General features: G+C 40.5%; 1 protein-coding gene and 1 long non-coding RNA gene across 5 annotated transcripts in view; one reads left to right on the top strand and one right to left on the bottom strand.

The window, feature by feature from the left end:
- PRDM16 (PR/SET domain 16) overlaps window positions 1-20,639 on the top strand; it is a 537,737-nt gene that overhangs the window by 268,727 nt on the left and 248,371 nt on the right. The gene's annotated exons all lie outside the window — the stretch shown is intronic.
- LOC142819438 (uncharacterized) lies at window positions 6,574-9,628 on the bottom strand. The gene is made up of 3 exons (XR_016347801.1): window positions 9,526-9,628; window positions 8,855-8,917; window positions 6,574-6,710 (listed from the first exon to the last, which is right to left on the bottom strand). It is a non-coding gene; the product is annotated as an uncharacterized LOC142819438 (long non-coding RNA).

Raw genomic sequence — 20,639 nt, 5'->3', positions numbered from 1 at the left:
ATTGTACTATTTTTGTTTCGAAACAAAAGATGGCAACTTTGTCCCTCCCCCCAAAAAACCTTTCTTGTGTCTTCCAAATCCCCTTACTCCAAATGCAAACCTGTGCAATGATGGCATTTGACAAACGGACTGCCACTGTGACTTTTTCTTCCAAATGCATTGTAGAGAAGCATTGGTGGGAGTTTGAGGTGATAAATTTACTGAAGGATGGACAGTCAGGTTTTACAGCCAGGGTAAAAAAGGTCAGAGCAGTAAGGTAAAGAGTTCAAGTCTAAACTTAGTGGCTTGTGAAAGGACCATTGCTGGACAGCTTTTTAGCAAGGAGGAAGGGGGGAAAAAGAATGAAAAATAACCCTATATGATTTTTTGCAGCATCAGGATGAGACAATGTGACCTAATTTTGTATAAGAGTAATTGTTGCTTTATCTGTACTTCTCTCTGACAGTACAAGCAGCCATGGGGGGAACATTTCAGTTTCCAGACTTGCTGAATCATGACAGGGCCATACCCAATGGGATACAACATTTTTGGGGGTTTGATTTCCATTTAATCTTCTTCAATTTTGAGGCATGCTGGAAGACAGGAATATGTCTCGCTCCCCATCCCGTCACTAAGACAGATGTCAATGTAGTGGGTGGGCTGCAAACAAGGGAAGTCAGAACCAAGTGGTGGTACCCTGGTTTGGAAATAGGTTCTTTGGGTGGCTCTTTCATCAAAGATTCTTAAAGGGGCAGTAGCAGGGAACATAAATTAGGAGTGAGCAAAAAAGAAGTGGCCAAGAAGGAAGACCTGAAAAAAGTGAGAAAGTGAGAGCATGGAAAAAACTTAAAAAATGACGAACAAAACATGCAGGTGGGATCATGAGCTTTCATGGGCACAACCCACTTCTTCAGATGACTGGAGTTTAAGGGGTCCAGGTTCCAGATAAATAGCAGAGAAAGAGAGGGGATCGGGAGGGAAAGGAAAGGAGAAAAAATGGGAAAAGAATAGTCAATTAGAGTGTCCATGCTCTCTGAGAACATGGCAGCAAGACTGACAGAACTGAAGTATAGTGGGATACGTGAGGTTTGTTCACTTTAAACCCTCAGCATCATTTTTCCTGGTTAAATTACCAGCTAGAGAAAGTTTCTACTTTTTATCAATCCTTTCCCATTAATAAATTGACCGTGAAATGCTCAGGAATTTTACATAGAGGACACTATTATATAATTAATAAAGGCTATCATTTAGCTTAGGGTAAAATAAAAATCAACTCCTGGGATGTGTCTACACTGGCCACTTATTCCAGAAAATCAGCCGCTTTTCCGGAATAACTTGCCAGCTGTCTACACCGGCCCCTTGAATTTCCGGAAAAGCACTGACGATCTCATGTAAAATCATCAGTGCTTTTCCGGAAAAACTATGCTGCGCCCATTTGGGCAAAAGTCCTTTTCCGGAAAACTGTTCCCGAAAAGGGCCAGTGTAGACAGCACAGATTTCTTTTCCGCAAAAAAGCCCCGATCGCAAAAATGACGATCGGGGCTTTTTTGCGGAAACGCGCATCTACATTGGCACGGACGCTTTTCCGGAAAAAGTGCTTTTCCGGAAAAGCATCCTGCCAATGTAGACGCGCTTTTTCTGGAAATACTTATAACAGAAAACTGTTCTGTTTTAAGCATTTCCGGAAAATCATGCCAGTGTAGACGTAGCCCAATTGTGTGGATTTTTTTAAGGTGTAACTAACTTTTTCACAATATATAATGGCTTCTGCATGTCTGGGTTGTGTAGCAGCTAGAAGCAGAATTGTAAGACTAACACTAGAAGGCTGACTTTTGAGGTGGTACTGGGCCCAGAAGAATAGGAAGTCCTAGGACTCTAGTAAGAGGACCTTTTCCCATGGGGACCTTTTCTAGCCCAGTTTTGTGAAATCTAGCGATTCCTATAGTTCATAGAATAATTCCAACCTCTAAGCATGTGCATCCCAGCCAAAGTGAACTGCCAAACATTTTTGTGTATGTGCATATCATTAGCTTTGATTGCATTGGGCCAATACATCGTTTGGAATACTTTTTTCTGGAGGTTGAAGTATTTGCTTAAAGAGAATCAGGTAAAAAAATCACATTTCTTTAATACACCGCATACATCCCCTCGGGTAGATTCATGTGCACATACATTTTTATGTTCATAGAGATATTTTTATATATTCCCAAGCACATCTTGCCTGATGAAATCTGCTGGCCTCTATTTTATTTTTCTTAAAGGGCAGCTGATGTGCTTTTTATCTGCATTTTCCAAGCTTCCCCACTGCAGATAATACAGCTTTATATCCTTATCAGTTTGATTTAACATTGAGAGGGAAACGAAAGGTAATACTCCCTGTTCAGGTAGGAAAATGATGCCAGTGTTCATTCCACGATGCTTTAATTTAGGATGGGTAATGCTTCTTGTATTTAACTTTGCTCTAAAAGTCACTTTGAATGAACATGTGAGAATCATGCTGAGAGGGGTGCAGGCCCCTGCATTCCCAACCAACCTCTTCTGGAGGGACTGTTTTTCCAACCGTGGTGACAAGAGACCTCAGGGACTTCTCTCTTCGGTAGACTTTCTATTTAGTCTCTGTTTACTTAGAGGGAATCGCCTGAGGGGCTACTGGAGAGAAAACATCTGTGGGAGATAATCTATAGAGTTATCTATCTATCACTCTTGTCGGCCCTGTCTCCCGGGAGAGCAAGCTGAGAGACTTGTAATAAAAAGGCATCACTGAAGAGGCTTTAGGGACAAATAAAGAGACATGTTAAGGGCCAGCTGAAAATGGATAGAAGACATTATTAAAGCTCAATAGCCATCTTATCAAAATCCAATAGGATAGACATTTGGCAAAAGGTTTTTAATGTATTCTTTGACTTTCTGGAGAGCTTGAATTTATCCATTAACAAGACTGTACTACACAGGGAGAAGGAGATACCATCCTCTTTAAAAAGAGTTAGATTCAATCTGATATCATAGAGCTCTCTCTCTCTCTCTCTCTCTCTCTCTCTGTATATATATATATATATATATATATATATATATATATATCCCACTTTTTCTTTTGCCCTTTTTTGGCTCACTTTATTTTATATTACAACATGTAAGATGCTGATAATACAGTGCAGATGGAAAGAAAATATAATCTGAAAGTAACCCCTTTTTTCCAAAGTAAGTAACTGGGTTTTCACTAAACAATGCTCAAGGCTACCAGACTATCTCAGCCCGGGAAACGTTGACCATTTAGGAAGTACCACAAAGTGTGCCATGCAAGTAGAAAGTTGTTGGTAGTGTGGGTTTTGAAATTAAAAAATAACTTAGCTTTGTTGCTGCACATATGAACCTATAAATCTCGCCAGGCTTCTTATTGTATACAAAATGCTACAGGTCATGAAAACCATCTGATACTTCAGAAATGCATTGTTCGAACGGGATGATTGATTGATAATTATGATAATTTGTGAAATGATTATTTGGGTATTATAACCATAGCTTGTCCCACTGGGTTGCTGTGAAGACATTTTCTAAAGCCTGGGCCATCAGAAATGGCCTCTGGTAACAGGGGATATGGAAAGGTCTCCTCAGACTGTCCCAGCGGGATCTCTAGGGCTGATGAATGATGACCTGGAGGAGTAAGAAATCAGACTTCAATAAGCAGTCAGGAAGGTAGTTAGGGAAGAGCAGGGGAACTGTTAACTGTCTTTTGTGGAGCAATTACTAGCTAGGCCATACAGCCTGAGGCCTAAGCACAGTCTATCATAATATTAGATACTCACGGAGAGAGTGACTTAAAGATTTTAACTTCAACTGTTCAATGTTCATGGATTCGCCACATTTTTCATGAGTTTACTATACTGCATTAAACACTTTACAAACGCAGAGTGACCAGTGGATTCCCTAAAACTGTAAACAAAATATCCCCACATTTCAGTAATATTTGTTTTAATTTACAGATCCATGAATGGAGCCACTAACTGCCTACATTTAGGATAAGTGTGAGCCGTTAGAAAAGGTCTTTCCAGCGGTAATAGAGAGGGTGCAGACCAGAGAGTAAATGTAATTATTTCTAAATTGTGATGCTGTCTGTCTCTTGTGTTTATATTTAGCTCATGTTTTATCTTTATCCACTCATAAAAAGCATTAATCCAGCAGGAGTTCAAAGCCAATTCCATGAGGTGTCTGAAACCAAACCGGGATGATGTTTCGCAAAACTGTATCAGCGTGAACAGCAATATCCAACGGTCATATCTAAAATCCAGTTTCAACATGATCTCTGACATAGAGTTGCTGTTTCCTAAGAGCTTTAATTTGCTCATTTTATAGGTTATATCTTTATGAAATAGAAGTATGTTTAGCTGCCACAAACAGAGGCAGCTTTGAGTTGATTTTTATAATCTTTTCTTGAATAGACTTGCGTCATTCCAATAAGCCCTGGACAAAGGACTGAACAGTTTTCTGAGAGTCTTTTTTACAACATTTCTCTCTTTCCATTGTTCGAGGGCTGCTAATAAAAGAACCAGGAGTCCATTAATTCAGTGAATGAACATATAGTAAAGTCAGTTCCCTCTTGAGAACAATAATGTTGAGGTCAGCTTAGGTTTCCATGGAAACTAAGTACTAAGAAGTTTGCATCCTTGATTTTGCTGAAATGAAGCATGTAAAGTAAAAATGGTGTAAAGCAGCCACGGAGAAGTTAGAAAACCAAGTGTTGGTCAAATAACTTTGTACTACTAATGCTGTGGATTTAATTTCTCTGATACAATTGTCTGATTAGTGTTGTAACTGGGGGGAGAGACATGAGGAGGGGGAGAAGGAGTGTGTGTGTGAGAGAGAGCGAGAAATACTTCTTTGAAGAGGCTTTTTTACGGTGGTAGTTAAATGTATAAATCAGGTCAAGTTAAGAAGACCCGCAATTGTTAAGATTTCTCTCTGTCTCCGACTCGGGTATTCTGAAGTGAACTCTCACCCCACGCAACACAAGAGCATGTGAACTCAGCACCTTTGCAACAGTTTCAATTTTCAATATTGTCAATACTATGGATGATAAGGGTGACTGATGGTAAATTACCACAGCTTCTGCTTGTGAGTTAATGCAAAGCACAGAAAGGACGAAGACTTCCTTATTTCATTATAAATGTGACTTTTTTGTAAATTAAGTTGATTTTTTTCACCCTCCACTCTCGCGGAGTCTCCATTAAATCAGCACAGCCATCAGATTAATCCAGAGTGCAATGAAGCTAATTAATTCTTTTCACACTAATTTTTTGCCCGCTGTTATATTTTCATGTCTAAGTGACCGATGTATCCCAGGGGATAGTGGCTAAACTGTATTACTGGGCTATTTATGCACACTATTCTAAATGACTCACATCTATAGTACAACAATATCTCTTAAGATAAAAATGTGTATTTCCTTCAGAGGCTGACAGGTATGTGAGTTCCCTTTGCCTCTCTGGAATGGGATCTCTGTTTTCCTCAAAGATAAATGCTCTGACTTTGAGGAAACCTAAGTTCATTAGCAGAAATAAGTGCTAACGGTTTGTGTTGGAATAACAGGAAGGTGTCCCATTTGACAAAATCAAAACCCAGATTGGTATGAATTGGTGTCCTCCCCCCTCCTCCTTTATATCTTTGCCTTGGAAGTTTGAGGAGGGGCGTGGTTAGATCAGTTATTCCTGTCTTAGTTCATTTCTATTAGCCACTTAGTTTAAAAAAAACCCCAAACACTACAACCATTGTACCTGTCCTTTGCTAGTATTGATACAGGGAAATCTCGCTAAGGATATGTCTCCACTTCAGGTTGGATCCACGCTGCAGCAATCAATCCACCAGTGGTCGATTTAGTGAGTCTAGTAAAGACCCACTAAATCGACCACCGATCACTTTCCCGTCAACATCAGTCCTCAAGCAAAATAAGATGAGTAAGGGGAGTTGAACAGGAGAGGGTTTTTTTGTCCACCTCCCACAGAATGGACCCTGCACTAAGTAGACCTAAGCTACATCGACTTGAGTTACACTACTAACATAACACAAATTGTGTAGCTTAGATCCACCTGTCCTTGTAGTGTAGACCTACCATAAGGCAAAAATGCTGACAATTAAAGCCAGCCACGCAAGTCATTACATTTCTCTTTTGACTCGTGTGTGATTTTATTCCCAGAATGGTTTGGCCATGTAATTTTCAGCGTCTGGGTTATTCACAAAATGTTTGCCTTGATTATTTGTTCATTTCAGTTCATGCCGTGTGGTCAGCTAACTAAATCACCTGGTATTGCTTCCGCTCCCTCAGTGGAAACTAAAGCATTTTAAAGAGGAGGGTAATGAATAACAAAGTGAATAACACTTTCTGATGTGACTTTTCAATTGAATAATCATTTATTTATAGGAGTCTCATGCAAATGTATGAATACCTGTGGCAGCTGCTGAAATAATAGGAATCTGTATGTCATAGTGGTGGAATTCGACACTTTTACCAGCAAAATGACTCCGAAATATGCCTTGGCTATTTAACCATTTCCTAGCCATGTTACATTCACCTGTATATGTGTGTGTTCATGGCTGTCTCTGTCAAAAGAACCAAATAGAAGGCCATCTGTGAAATCCCAAACTCTTGCTCAGCTTATGCATTTGTCCATTTAAATTAAGATGTGGTTTTCGTGGTTGGAATGCACTTGAAAGCATGCTGTTTGTCAGACGGGAATTAGCTGCAGAATAAAACAAAAGTGGAGAGTTCATGTGCTGCCTCTGAGGTGATTACTTTTGAAATAATACTCTGGATGATTAGGAAGTATTACAGCCTCCAGTTAGTTTAAAAATGCCAGAATGCCCCAGAGATCCCCGTGTATCTGCTGCCAGCCGGCCCCCGTCAGAGCTGAAGGCAGCACTGTCTGGAGCCCAAAATCAACGTCAGGAAGGTCATGTGAAAGAAAATCCTCAGTCATCAGGAAGCCCTTGGCCTCATGGCCTTTCTGACATTTTCTGACAAACCTTAAATCACCAAAGCAGACAAAACATCACCAATTTCAGAACGATCGCCTCTGGGACATCAGAACTGTACATTAACTTAAAAGGTAAAGAATAAAAGCCTCCAAAACAAAACCAACCCAACCACCCCCACCCTAGCCTCTACAGCCACCGGATGGATGTGGCTGTATTCAAGATCTAAATTCAGAGCCACAAATGAGACAGATTGGGAAAACGGAGACGACTGTAACTAATACTCTAGTTTAGAAAAAGAGATGCAAGTGTGTGTGTTGCCACCAATTATTTAGATGCAACATAGTGTATATATATTAGAGCTGTAAGAATAGATTACCCTGAGTGGGACAGATTTCTTTGCAGAATTGTTTGGACGCAGGATTTATTGTATATGTTACATACATTATAGAAGCCAGATGGTGGTAGTAATAAAATCTGTAATCTTCAGGTGCCTGCAATATTCTGTTAATTAAACTGTGCAGCTCTATTAAAGTGAAGAATATGGATAAGCTAGGAGGCCTATTAGACCCCTCCTGCTCACAAGTCTAGACAATAATAGGGGGACATAGCGGGGGGAGGAAAGAAGGGGAGACTGATGAAGCTCCTGGCAGTACTGCACAAACAAAACCGAAACAAGACCTAAAGTGTGATAGTAATACTTTTCTGAGGCACTTAACCAGAGCAGGAAAAAAAAAAGAAGCTCTTTTTGGGTTTTTGGGGGGCCAGAAATGTATGTAGGAGGGACAGACCAACCAGTATGTTGCTTGAGTCCTGTGCCTAGTTCAAGCATACAAAACATTTTCATGTTGCCTCTCAGACCAGTACTTTCTTTCGACATGGAGAATCTCTGCCTATAAAATGTGCTGAAATAATCTGCTTTATTTTGCAATCAGACTTATGCATACACAAATAATTGTCTCCAAAAGTTTGCAAGCACAAAATGAGAGGCTGATTTTCAGGCACGTGGAAAATTTGGCCCTATATCGGAATGAATAAGAGTTGTAATCCAAAATGAATATTTCTTTTTGTTCCATTTTATGTCCTTGATTTCCAGTACCATAATACGGGTGAAGAGAAAATTTCATTTCAGGCTGAACAGGGATGAAAAGTGGAAATCTCAGAATATTTTGTAAGGCATCAAAATGAAGCATTTCAATAACTTCCTGTCAAAAGAGATGACAAATTTGGTACATTCCCACCAAACCTCTTGATTTTGTAGAATCAACATTTTACCAATGGGGAAAAATGTTGTCAGAAAATATTGAATCATCTCTCATCATAAACTTTGTTTTAACTCTCTGAGAACAATATCTAGCTCAGAGGTCTCAAATTCCCAGCTCGTGGGCCTGTCCCTGGACAGAGAGATTGTGCAGTCCAGTCAGAGACTCCTACCAGACCAGAGGGAGGTGTCCGTTACTGCTGCCAAGCCCTGCCCTTTCTGCCAAGCCCCACCCTTTCTTCAAAGGTCCCGCCCCCCCCCCCCTCCACTTTTCCCAGGGCCCTGACAAGTCTGTTGGCTCCACTGGCTATAAATTATATATCTGAACAAGAAGCTAGGATTCAGACATGCTACTTCAATTGCGGTTTTTTTCTCTCTGTCTGAGCATTTGATATCTGAATTACCCAGATTAATGGGGACTTCGACTGCGTGATGTTCTACATAAACATAATGGCTACAGGCAAAACTTTAACTCTTTAGTCCCTCTAGAACCTTGCACAGCCCCACAGCGCTCTGTAGACACAGAGACAGGGGCAAAAGGTCACATGATAACGTTCATGTGCTTTAATATATCACCAATAAAGCTGCAGTGAAGCTCCGGACTGTCCTCAGATAATCAGAAACATTCTATGGCACATTATTCTCTATCACCTTTGCTTTGATTTTAGCTTTCCTGTATTAACAGCACCTTCATCCTAGCAGTGTTCCGCAGACCTGTGAAGATAAGATAGTGGAAAAAATAGAATGTGAACTTCATCCTTCCGCCTTTAGTTATGAATTGTGTAATTTAGGCTGGAATTCTTCTCCTCTTAGATAGATGTTACATACTGAAAATTCCCTGATTAGACTTGGGCTGCCTGAGTCAGGAAGAGTGGGTGTTATCAGTCTTTGTGTACATTTTCTGCTGTTGCAGAACTTTTCTCTCCACCAGAGTGCTGGTGTTCCCAGGGTATCTGTAGCGCGAGGGAGCCAACAGCCATCCCGGGTCCCTAGGCAACATGGATGGGTCCGAGCTCTACGTTCCCAGAAGGGCGGAGTCTTCGGTGGATGGGGTGGGGCCAGAGGCAGCCAGTCCTTGGTGTCACCTGGAATGTGCCATGCCATGCCCCCATCCTGTAGGGCACGTCTATATTACATGGAAGATTGACACTGCCGTGATCGATCTTCCAGGGTTTGATTTAGTGGGTGTAGTCTAGACCCGCTAGATCAAACTCAGAGGGCACCCGCTGTTGACACTGGTACTCACAAGGAATAAAGGAAGCCAAGGGGAGCATTTGCTCCAGTCGGCCTTCCGTTGTGTTGACTTCTGCAATATAACTTACGGAGCTGGGGTTGCGTTTCTTACTTTGACCTTCCTATATAGTGTAGACCAGGCCTTAGTGCTGCCCTGAGTGCACTGTGTGGCATTCCAGCAGTGCTTTAAAGGTCCTGGAGTTCCAGCCACTGCTGCCATGGTAACAGCTTCTGCAGCCAGGATTCACAGACCCTTCAGAATCGCCAGGCCCAGGGCACGTCTAGACTATGTTTTACTATTGAAAGAACATATGCAAATGTGGTGGGAATTTGCATATCTTCTTCTGATTGCTTTTTTGAAAGAGGGTTTTTTTTTTTCGAAAAAGCAAACCGTCTAGATGCAGTTCTTTTGAAAAAAATCCCTTTTTCAAAAGAACCTTCGAAACACTCTTTCAAAAAAGTGATCAGAAGATATGCAAATTCCTGCCAAATTTGCATATCTGCATTCGAAAGTAAAACGTAGTTTAGACGTGCCCCCTGGGGCAGTTGCCCCATTTGTCGCCTTCCCCCCTCCCATTAGCAGGCCAGTTGAAGAGGCTTAAATTCTGGCAGCCCTTGAGAAACCTTAGATCCATCTTCTCATTTTAGGACCCTTGTCACAGTGGTGGGCAGCTTGTGGCCCATGTGGCCATCAGGGTACTCTGATTGCATGCCGTGAGACATATTGCTGATGTTGACTATCCACAGACACCACCCCCTAGAATTCCCAATGGCTGAGATTCACCATTCCTGGCCAAAGAGAGCTGTCGGAGGCAGTACTTGCGGACAGTCCACATCACCAAAATGTCCCATGTCCCGCAATCAGATTACCCTAATGGCCCCATGTGGCTCACAGTTTGCACGTCACCCATCGTTATCTTAATAGACACAGGAAGGACAACATTTTCAAAACCAGAAGGCTAAAGTCCAGCTCCTAAATATTTATTTAGACAGCTGGATAATTGGCCTACTTTGCATAACATCCCGTTTTGTGTTCAGACGTATAGAATACCTGTTGTTATCTATAGTGCTTAACAATCTCTGACCATTTACTAAGGGACCTGGATTCCTACCAAAAATCCATTGGGCATAAGTCAGAGTTGTATGTAACTTAACTTGGCTTGTATGAATGAGCAAAAAAGTGAAGAAAAAAAGGCAGTGACGGCATGCTACCTTGACTGACGATTTTTTGATGTTCCTGACATATCCTACATATGAATGCAATCCCTACCTTCTGTGAAGAACAAGAATTGAATCCCAAGAGATGCTCTTGTGTGGGAGAGGAAGGGAAGAAAAGAGAGGTTCATTTTTGTATCTCTAGATTTTATTGTGACTCTACTTAGTGCAGAAGCGTGTGGAGTGGATACTGAAAATATCTGCGATGAAAGGAAGTTTCCCATGTTCCAGGGAAACTTCTGCTGAAATTTATTTAAATAAGTGTCCCACCTGCTACTGGATTTAGAAAATCTGGTCCATTTTAAGGCAATTCTGCTCTTATGCTGATTTAGGCCAGGTTTACACTGGGGAAGAAAATCAATGCAAGATACTCAAATCCAGCTATGTAGATTGTGTAGCTGGAGTCAACATATCTTGCACCAATTTTCTGGGGTGGCCCCACAGTGAGAGGTTGATGGGAGAAACTCTCCCCTTGACTCCCCTTACTCCTCATGACAATGAGAAATACTATCTCCAATGCGGGGTGACCTCAGCATTCAATTTAGCAGGTCTTTACTAGACCTGCTGAATCGAACCCCAGAGGATCAATCGCCAGTGCATCGATCCTCCGGCAAGTGGTGACGTGACATTAGCTGATTACAATATACTCCATCTAAATCAATGAATGCTGGCATGATGTAGATGGATGTTAGCCTGTAACTGAACAGTTTTCCTTGTTGTTAATTACTACTTTGGAAACAGGTATTCACATCCCCCATTAAAATACTTTCAGAGTATTATTTCACAGCCTGTTTCCTCAGGCCTAGAGGAATTGAATGGAAATCCTGAATTACTGGAAACAGTTTCTGAATTATCTTTAGACAATTTTTTGCTTCAGAATCCAGTCAACATGATCCAGGAGAAAATTAATGCCACCCCACTTTGATTATTGGCAGGTTGGAGTGGAAATTTCAGAAACAAACATAGAGGTTAGTGTACCAAAATCGACTTCATGGTTCTTTAGTTAAGAGTATGAAACCTGGTTCCTCGAGAACTTAATTTAAAAATTAATGGAATGACTTTGTGCAATGTTTTTCCGCAGCTATTGTATTTGCCTAAAAGAACTAAAGCTTGCCTTCCATTGGTCATTCTCATGCGTGACTGATATTTTTTTAATGGAAACCTTTGGTGAATTTTCTTCCTCTCTCATAGTTGTAGCCAGGGATGACTCAGAACTTCTTGGTTTTATTTCTGGTTCTGCAGTTTTTACTTACAACATTACACTGGATAAGTCTAATAAAAATGATATGAATCAGTTTACACATCTTTCAGATAGGAAAAAAGAAACTTCCTTGCTTCATGGGAACATTGTGAGGCTAAATCGTTAAATATTGGGAAGAGTTCAAATTTGATGATGTTGACCAGGGGTGTGTAAATGTTTACACAGATAATATACTACCTCTTTTCTGAGAAGTAAGATGTACTTTTGCTTTTTCCCATCTCTACTACTGCTAATAATGACTATTATGATAATTCAGCTAATATTCTTAGTGTAAGTGATCAATTCCTTCTTAGCCAGTTAGCAAGATATTTTTTCCAGAAATTAAGTCATAAAAGCAAGATTTTAAAACCATGCCCGTGTTATTTCTGAGTGACAGTGAAGGCTTCAAGCATCCTCCATATGAATGTTTGTGTTTTTGTGACTCAAAATCTTTGCACAAAAAGAGCCCCGTCAAATAGCCATGACCATGAAAGCAGTGTGTCTGGAGATAATTAAAGGCCCTTTTCTGTTCGTATATACCACATGATACAGAGGCTGGAGAAAAAGTCGTTGATGACTCTCAGACATTTTGGAGTCTGTTTGGTTTGGATACATACTATCAAGTTCAATTGCTTTTCTAAAAGTTATCTGGATGCTCCAGGTCTACAATGCTTAAGTGGAAATCTTGTGCATAACATTTTTAAGGTGATATTTCCAGTGATCTCTGCATTTAACTACGCTAAGAAATAGACTTTCTTGTATTTAGTGGTTCTGCTTCCAATCCTAGACAGCATCTTGAAGTGTTAGAAGCTCATGAAAATAAATAACGAGAAACATAAGCAAACATTTTTTTTTCCAATTTGCAAAAAAGGTTTGGAGTTGGGTATGGTTTTTTAGAATGAGAAGTTTTTATTCTTTTCTCCAAACTGGTTCTTCTGTACATAGGCAGAGCTAAAAAAAAGTATGTAATTTGACATAAATGGCTGATTTCTAAAGAACGGGTCAGAAGTTGTATTGGCAGAAATTTTATGAGAAAACTTGCACAGTTTTTTTATTGTATATTCCTTAGCTTCTTCTAAAAGGAGTCAGTCCAATAGACAGTAAATGTAATGAATATCAAATTCACCCACAAATGATGGAGTGGTAATGGATAACCAGATAGTTCTCAATCATTGCTAGTTTTCAGTTGTTCTTGTACTTATTGTTTTTGGGGGTCTAGCATTTCTCATTGCGTTTCAGTGAGTATCCTTTAGTGAAACATTAGCATATGTATGATTTATAGTGAAGGAAAGAGGAGGATTTGTCAACGGACTCTTCAATTTCTCCATCTCAGTGAAGGCCTTTCCTTTCTTGTTGGAAAATAAATTAAAAAATCAAATTCCAAATAAAATAAATAGAAAAGCATGAAAACCAGTGAAATGATACATATACAAAAGGAAAATAAAAAAGAACATTTGCCCCTAACTACAGTTAAATAGAACTACAGCATACACTTGGCATTGATAAAGTTTGGCCCATCACCAAAATCCTAGGCCTTTTATTTCTAGGAATCAGGGACACCATTCCTGCCTATTGAATAAAAAAATTAAAATGGATTAAAATGGTACTTCTCTCAATCGTGAGGACTAAGGGAAGCATTCATTTTATTCCCTTAACTGCCCTGGAAACCAGTCCAGTGCAACAAGTAAGCAACACCACCTCAGTTATGTAACATGCATATTCCTACATTACCCCACTGTGGCTTGCCAATTTAGCCCATGTGGGGGTAGGGAAGTAAAATGGAAAAATATATTTTTTAAAAACCCTCTATAAATCAATCCTCTGAATTAATCTGCAGAGCCTATAAAATAAGACAATGACTAATTAATATGAAATAACTGACATCTTAAAGAATAGCCAATTAAACATAGGATTTCTTTTTAAAGATGACTTAGTATGTCAAAATATTCCCCGGCTTCAGCTGTTAAATTTGTTTGTCCTTGTGGCTGACATTGCTCAGTTTCTATGTATCATTGCAATGGGTGGAAACATCTTTTAACTGCCAGACAGCACTTACCGATAAGCTAGCCAATTAATAATGTTGATTTGAAAAGCCCAAGAATAGGTGAGAAAGCAAAGTCCTTTGGTAAGTCATATTTGCACAGTATTAAGAGTCCCTTTTTTCCTGATCTAGTAAACACGGTATTAGGAACTATGTGCCATTGAAAAGCCGGGAGACTATAGTGATATGTATAACTGATAATTGCCACTCCCAATCATTCAGCGCCCACTTATCATGCCTTTTGTACATACATACCTTTGAAATAGACAAGCTATAGCATATGTATTCCTCCTTCCTAAATATTGATGGGTTGAAGTTTATGATACATTGACCTGCTTTATCAAGGGAGTCAGCTCAGAAAAATCAGCATTTTCCTCAAAGCTGATTGCTTATAGTTGCAGACCTTAACTTAGGTGCGGATATATTACCAGCAGCCAGCTGTTTGCTCAGCTGATGCTACAGTCTCCTCCCCTTTGCAATGACCCTGCATTCAAAGGACTAGATGAATACACCCTCTGGTGAAAAGGAAAAGTGCTCTAAATTTGTAAGTGATGGTAGCAGCCACTCAGTGAATAAATATACTACTAATTCTACACAACTGCTGCTTTTTATTGATGGGCAAAGCCTGTAATATGAACTGGACCATGATGTAGCACGAGGGGTGTTTTGGCAGGATGGAGGACAATCAAAGGTCAAGATCGAAGGTTTGAAAAGAGTGACAGGAGTGAACACACTGACGAATTTAGTCTAACATCTGTATTTATTAACAAAAAACGTATATAGTATCATGAGCTTTCATGGGCACAACCCACTTCTTCGAAAGCTCATGATGCTTTCTATATTTTTTGTTAGTCTCTCAGGTGCTGCATGACCACTATTTGTTTTTTAAGTTTATTCAGTTACAGATTACCATGGCTCCTCCTCTGTATTTATATAAGTCGATTTAGTCATAAAGTGGTATAAACAATGAGTAGTCTTGAGTCTCAGGTTTGTCTCATCTGAGGAAGTGGGTTTTGCTCACAAAAGCTCATGACACTATATACATTTTTGTTGGTCTCTAAAGGCATGTCTACCCTAGGAAATTATTTCAAAATAACTAAATTTGACATCATAACTCCCAAAATAACTATTTTGAAATAAGCGTATTCCCTGAGGAAAGCAGGAGTACAGATTTTGAAATAACCAGCCTGTTATTTCGAAATAATGGGCTTGGTTGTGTGGACGCACCGCTTATTATTTTGAAATAAGGGGGGTTATTTTGAAATAACTCCCTAGTGCAGACCTGGACTAAGATACCCCAGGACTACTCCTTGTTTTTAAAGTTACAGACTAATATGGCTACCCCTCTGAGACTTATAAAGTGGTTCAGACTGCCGTGTAATTAAAGACCTTCATTTAATTTTTTTTCTATTTTGTTTAAAATATACTGGGAATTGATCAGTGCTTATGCCAAATGCCTTTTTAAAAAGATGAAAACTGGTTAAAAAAGAGCCCAAAGGGCCAGGAGTAAGAGGTGCAAGGGGCGAGTGAGTGAGGCATGCTCAGTTCTCACAAGGTGCAGCAGACAGGCAGGTGAGGGGGCAGAGGCCAGAGGGGGCAAGGGCACAGGTACTTGCAATTCATGGTGTAGCATTTGAGGAAGGATTTGGCCTGTCCCCATAGCAGTCTGACCATCTCAACTGCCAGGACACAGCTGCCTGCCAGATTCACCCCTCAGGATGGCAGACTCTCTCTGCCGTCCAGTGAGAGAGCAGCCATTTTGCCCCTCAAAGTAGGGAGCTGGGTTCAGGGAGTTTCAGCACTTCCAAAACGTTGGATGAAAACCAGTCAAACCCAAATATTGGGCTCTTTAAAAAACCAGGAAAATGTGGAGGAAATATCAGGAAACACCAAAGCCGAAGTGTCTTACAAATACCTCAAGAGCCAGTCATCAATTAAATGTTATTTATCTTGTGGCATTAGGAACTTCCATGTAAATTCTTACACATTAGCACGAGAATGCCTTGTACTATGCAGGTCAAAGTAACGGATCTTAACAATAACAGGAAAGGGTCTATAGGTAGGGTTGGGTGAAAGAGAGTATTTCCATCCTGCGACTATTTTTTGAGATGTTCAGATTTTTTTTCTGTTTCTCACTGGGATGGACCCAAGACTTTTCAAGGTTTTTGCCCCTCCCTCCCCAAAAAAGCTCAAGAGAAAGAGACTGAGAGCACCTTCTATAGCTTGGTAGTTAGTATTCCCGCCTAAGATGTGCCTGATGTGATGAAGGGCGGTCTCCTATGTCCTAGGAGTATTCTGGGGTGGGGTGGGGTAGGATGTTTGTTACTCTCTTCTGTTTGGTGCAGTCCCACTTTGTATAAATACTTAACAGTTCACTGGGCTGGAGAGAGAGAAGGATTCTATAGCCTGGTGATTTAAAAATTATTTTGATGAAAAATTCTCAGTTAGGTTTATTATAGGGTTGAGTTCAGTTTTCCTATTGCATCCTGCTAGGACACTTGTTGAACTTGGTGGAAGGCTGTAGATCAGGGTGGGGAACCTCAGGTCCAGGGACCAGATGCGGCCCTTAGATTGCCTGGATCCGCCCCCCCCCCCCAGGCTCAGGGCCCACCCCCAGCATTGGGGAGCCTATGCTAGCACTTCAGCTCCCCCTCTGCTCTCCCATGGAGGTTGCAGAACACAAAATCTACTAGACTCGGCCCCCTGGCTCTGGCATGCAAGGGGAATGTGGGGAGTGTCTTTCTGTTTCTCAATAAGGGACCACAGTGAGGGTTGGGGTTTTTTTTCTGCTTCTCACTTGTGTGCAGCCTTCAAAAGATTTTTCTGTGGGTCAGTGTCCCCCAACCCAAAGAAGGTTCCCCTCCCCTGCAATAGATCTTACTTTCTTTCTTAAACACACTTCACAGTTGTATCCATTTTGCTCAGAGAAAGTACCAGGCAACAAGAAGCAATGGGCTTAAACTGCTGCAAGGGAGGTTTAGGTTGGACAGTAAGGAAAACTTCCTAACTGTCAGGGTGCTTAGACACTGAAGTAAGTTGCCTAGCGAGGTTGTGGAATTTTCATCTCTAGAGATATTGAAAAGCAGGTTGGATAGACGTCTATCAGGGATGGTCTAGATGGTACTGGGTCCTGCCATGAGGGCAGGGGACTGGACTCAATGACCTCTCGAGGTCCCTTCCAGTTCTAGTGTACTATGATTCTAACAGCAACTGTGACCTTCCTTTGATGCACCAAAGGGTACGTCTAGACTACATGCCTCTGTCGCCAGAGGCATGTAGATTAGGCTACCAGACATAGGAAAATGAAGCGGCGATTTAAATAATCGCCACTTCATTTAAATTTACATGGCTGCCGCGCTGAGCCAACAAACAGCTGATCAGCTGTTTGTCGGCTCAGCGCGGTAGTCTGGATGCGCGGGTGTTGACATCAATGGCATTTGTCGACCACCCAAGTATGCCTCCTGGGATGAGGTTTACCTGGGTGGCTGACAAATGCCTTTGATGTCGACACCCGCGCATCCAGACTACTGCGCTGAGCCGACAAACAACTGATCAGCTGTTTGTCGGCTCAGCGCGGCAGCCATGTAAATTTAAATGAAGCAGCGATTATTTAAATTGCTGCTTCATTTTCCTATGCTTGGTATCCTAATCTACATGCCTCTGGCAACAGAGGCATGTAGTCTAGACGTACCCTTAGAGACTACCAAAACATGTAGATGGCATCATGAGCTTTCGTGGGCACAACCCACTTCTTCAGATGAATGGCGTTAAGGGGTCCAGGGTTCAATAAATAGCAGAGAAAGGGAAGGGATGGGGAGGGAGAGTGAAGAAAAATATAGGAAGAAATATTGTCAGTTAGTGTTTGTGCTAAATGAGGCTAATAGAGTTGACAATACTTTTTCCTATTTTTTTTCTTCTCTTTCCCTCCCCACCTCCTCTCTTTTGTAGCTATTTATTTGCACTGTGGACCCCTTACTGCATTCATCTGAAGGAGTGGGTTGTGCTCACAAAAGCTCATGATGCCATCCACATGTTTTGTTAGTCTGTAACGGAAAAAAAAACGCTTTAAAAAACAGCAAATAGTCCTGCAGCACCTTAGAGATTAACACAGCTACCCTCAAGACTTCCTTTGATGGACACCTTCAAAAACCAGGTGAATCTCAAAGGACTTTGCCCCATAAAATGTGCAGAATGTGTCATGTGGGCAGCTTTCAGAAGCGCTCTAAAACTTGAGTCCAATTGATCATGCAGGAAAAAGGAGCAGCTTTAAATATCTTTTTTTTGTGTGATGAATCATTAGCCATAGTGTGTGTGTGTCTGTGTGTGTGTGTGTTAGAATGCAAGCGTATATATCTGGATAGATACAGATATTAAGCCTCAAAGCAGTTCTTTATACAAAGATGGCACATGGGTGCCAGACTATGCTGCTGCCTTCAGCAATTTAACTTTTTCAGCAGCTGCCTACCTTCAGATGGTGGCGTTAGAGCTGATGATGGATGCTTCTGATCAGGGAGTGGACTTTGAATGCGTTTGTGATCTGTATTAATGGGTGTAATCATACAGCGACCTATTGCACTGTTACCGTCTGTGCTCTTGGTGGAGCTGTGAAGAGATGATGACCAAAACTAAACAACGCTGATATTTTTGTCTTGGTGAACTTAATGTTGCAATTCAGTCAGTGTGATCTGCACTTTGCCACTGTTCAGTGAAAACACTAATGGCTAGAATACCAAAAGTGTAAGTAATATAGACTACCGCACTTACCTCTGGAAACAACTTGTAAACTTCTGTAAAAGTCCACAATGACAGCTTGACTGCTGCCCACATGGGTAGGTGCTCCTTGGTATGAGCTTGGTTGAATAAACCAGCTCTTAATTATCATAAGTATACTTTATATATGTACTTCAGTTCGTAGCCTAGGATATCTATATCTATATCTATATCTATATCTATATCTATATCTATATCTATATCTATATCTATATCTATATCTATATCTATATCGATGCCTCCCCCTGAAAATGCTCTACTTTAGAGGAAAAGAAATGCCCTTCATATTTCAGCTGATAATGAGAAGTTAATAAAATAGGGATTTTGTGCAATGTAGGACCTCTGACATCTTAATCTTTATTAAAGAGACTTAAACTACCAAGGAACTGCTGGTGCTGACTGGCACAGCCAGACTCAAGAAACACCAGGAGAGACTGGTCAAATGAACTGTTAAACAACTCTTCCTAATCCATCAAGGAGAAACAATAAGTGCTGGAAACATCTATTTACCATGCATCAATCACGCTTACCTAAGCAATTTCTAATTAATTATACTTCTGTTATATACTCCCAGAGATGACTAGTCTGAATGAAACATTTGCTTTATTAAACAAAAAAACCTCATTTGTTGACTTATTAAATATCGTCCTACACTCTGAAAAGAGCACTGGAAAAAAATTCTAGTTTACTGCACATAGCCTTTACCTAGTTTTGTGTTAAAATCTTACCGGGAACTCCAATAGCACAATTTCCTCTTGTAAAATACTCACAAACATGAACTATGTTTTTCCATTTTGTAGATGCTAGAGATTTTGTTGTGCTCAGTTCTGTTAAAACAACAGAAAGTGAAACTGTGACCAGATTAATAAGGTGCAAGACTCCATTAGACCTACCGGAGCCTGGCATTTCTGAAACTCCCCCCAATAATAGATCTTTTGTACAATAAAAGCCAGCTCCCTGCTTGTTTTTGCTGGTTGCTTTCATCCAAAGTTATACAAACAGAATGCAAACATACAGCTGTGGGTTTCTTTAATAGACTGATTGTCTTCCACTTAAGACTCAGACCATACAATCTTCTTTTTCAGTTCATGGCCTTGGAAATGTAAAAGTTGTATTAATATTTTTCCTGACCAGTGTAATTTTTACATTGATAAATTGAGCCTCATGAATTTACCTTTGCCAGTGCCTTACACAGCTATACAAGTATAGCGTTTTTTTCCCCCAGTGACCTTTGATGATACAACATGGTGGGGGTATAAATGTATATATTTAACAAACCCATCATTGTGTGGGGTTTTTAATGTCATTTGCTAATCCACTGAGGGAAAGGGGAGGGACAGAGCCTTTGTCAGTATTCAAGCAATTAGGATAATTAAAAAAGAAAGCTTATTGGGTAAACATGCTCTTAGATTGTGACCTCTTAATTAATGGACCACAGGGAGAAATTACAGCGGTGGCAAGATAATTAACACATGCATTTAAAAAGAACTGTTAGACAAGGGTATTATAGGATAGCAAGACACAGATTTGAATCACTGAAGGGCTATGGAGGTGAACAAACACAGTTGAACGAGGGACGAGATTTGCATGTGTGAGTGCCCCAGTACACAAGAAGGAACAGATTAGGTTAACTTCGTTATCACCCGTAGGCGACTCTTTTAGAAACCCATCCCCTTCAGAAATGTATCTCTTAGATGGAGAAATTGCAGGGTTTGTTGGTTTTTGTATATTGTCTTTAATCAAAATAACTCTTTGGCACTGAATATATGTTGCCTTTTCAAATCACATTAACTATTGCTAGTAAAAACACCAGGAAATTTCTTGCCCCCGTCGATAAAAAGCTTGCATTGCCATGGAATATCAGCAATGTGCCTTGTGGCAGAACCATTCAGGGTTGGTTTTTAACACATCCTGAGAAACTGAGGCCAGGTCTATGC

Source organism: Pelodiscus sinensis, chromosome 24, assembly GCF_052426305.1.
Source record: "Pelodiscus sinensis isolate ZL-2025 chromosome 24, ASM5242630v1, whole genome shotgun sequence".
NCBI classification, from domain to species: domain Eukaryota; kingdom Metazoa; phylum Chordata; order Testudines; family Trionychidae; genus Pelodiscus; species Pelodiscus sinensis.
Note: the sequence above shows the minus strand (reverse complement) of the source record. Positions and strands in the feature narration are given on the sequence as shown.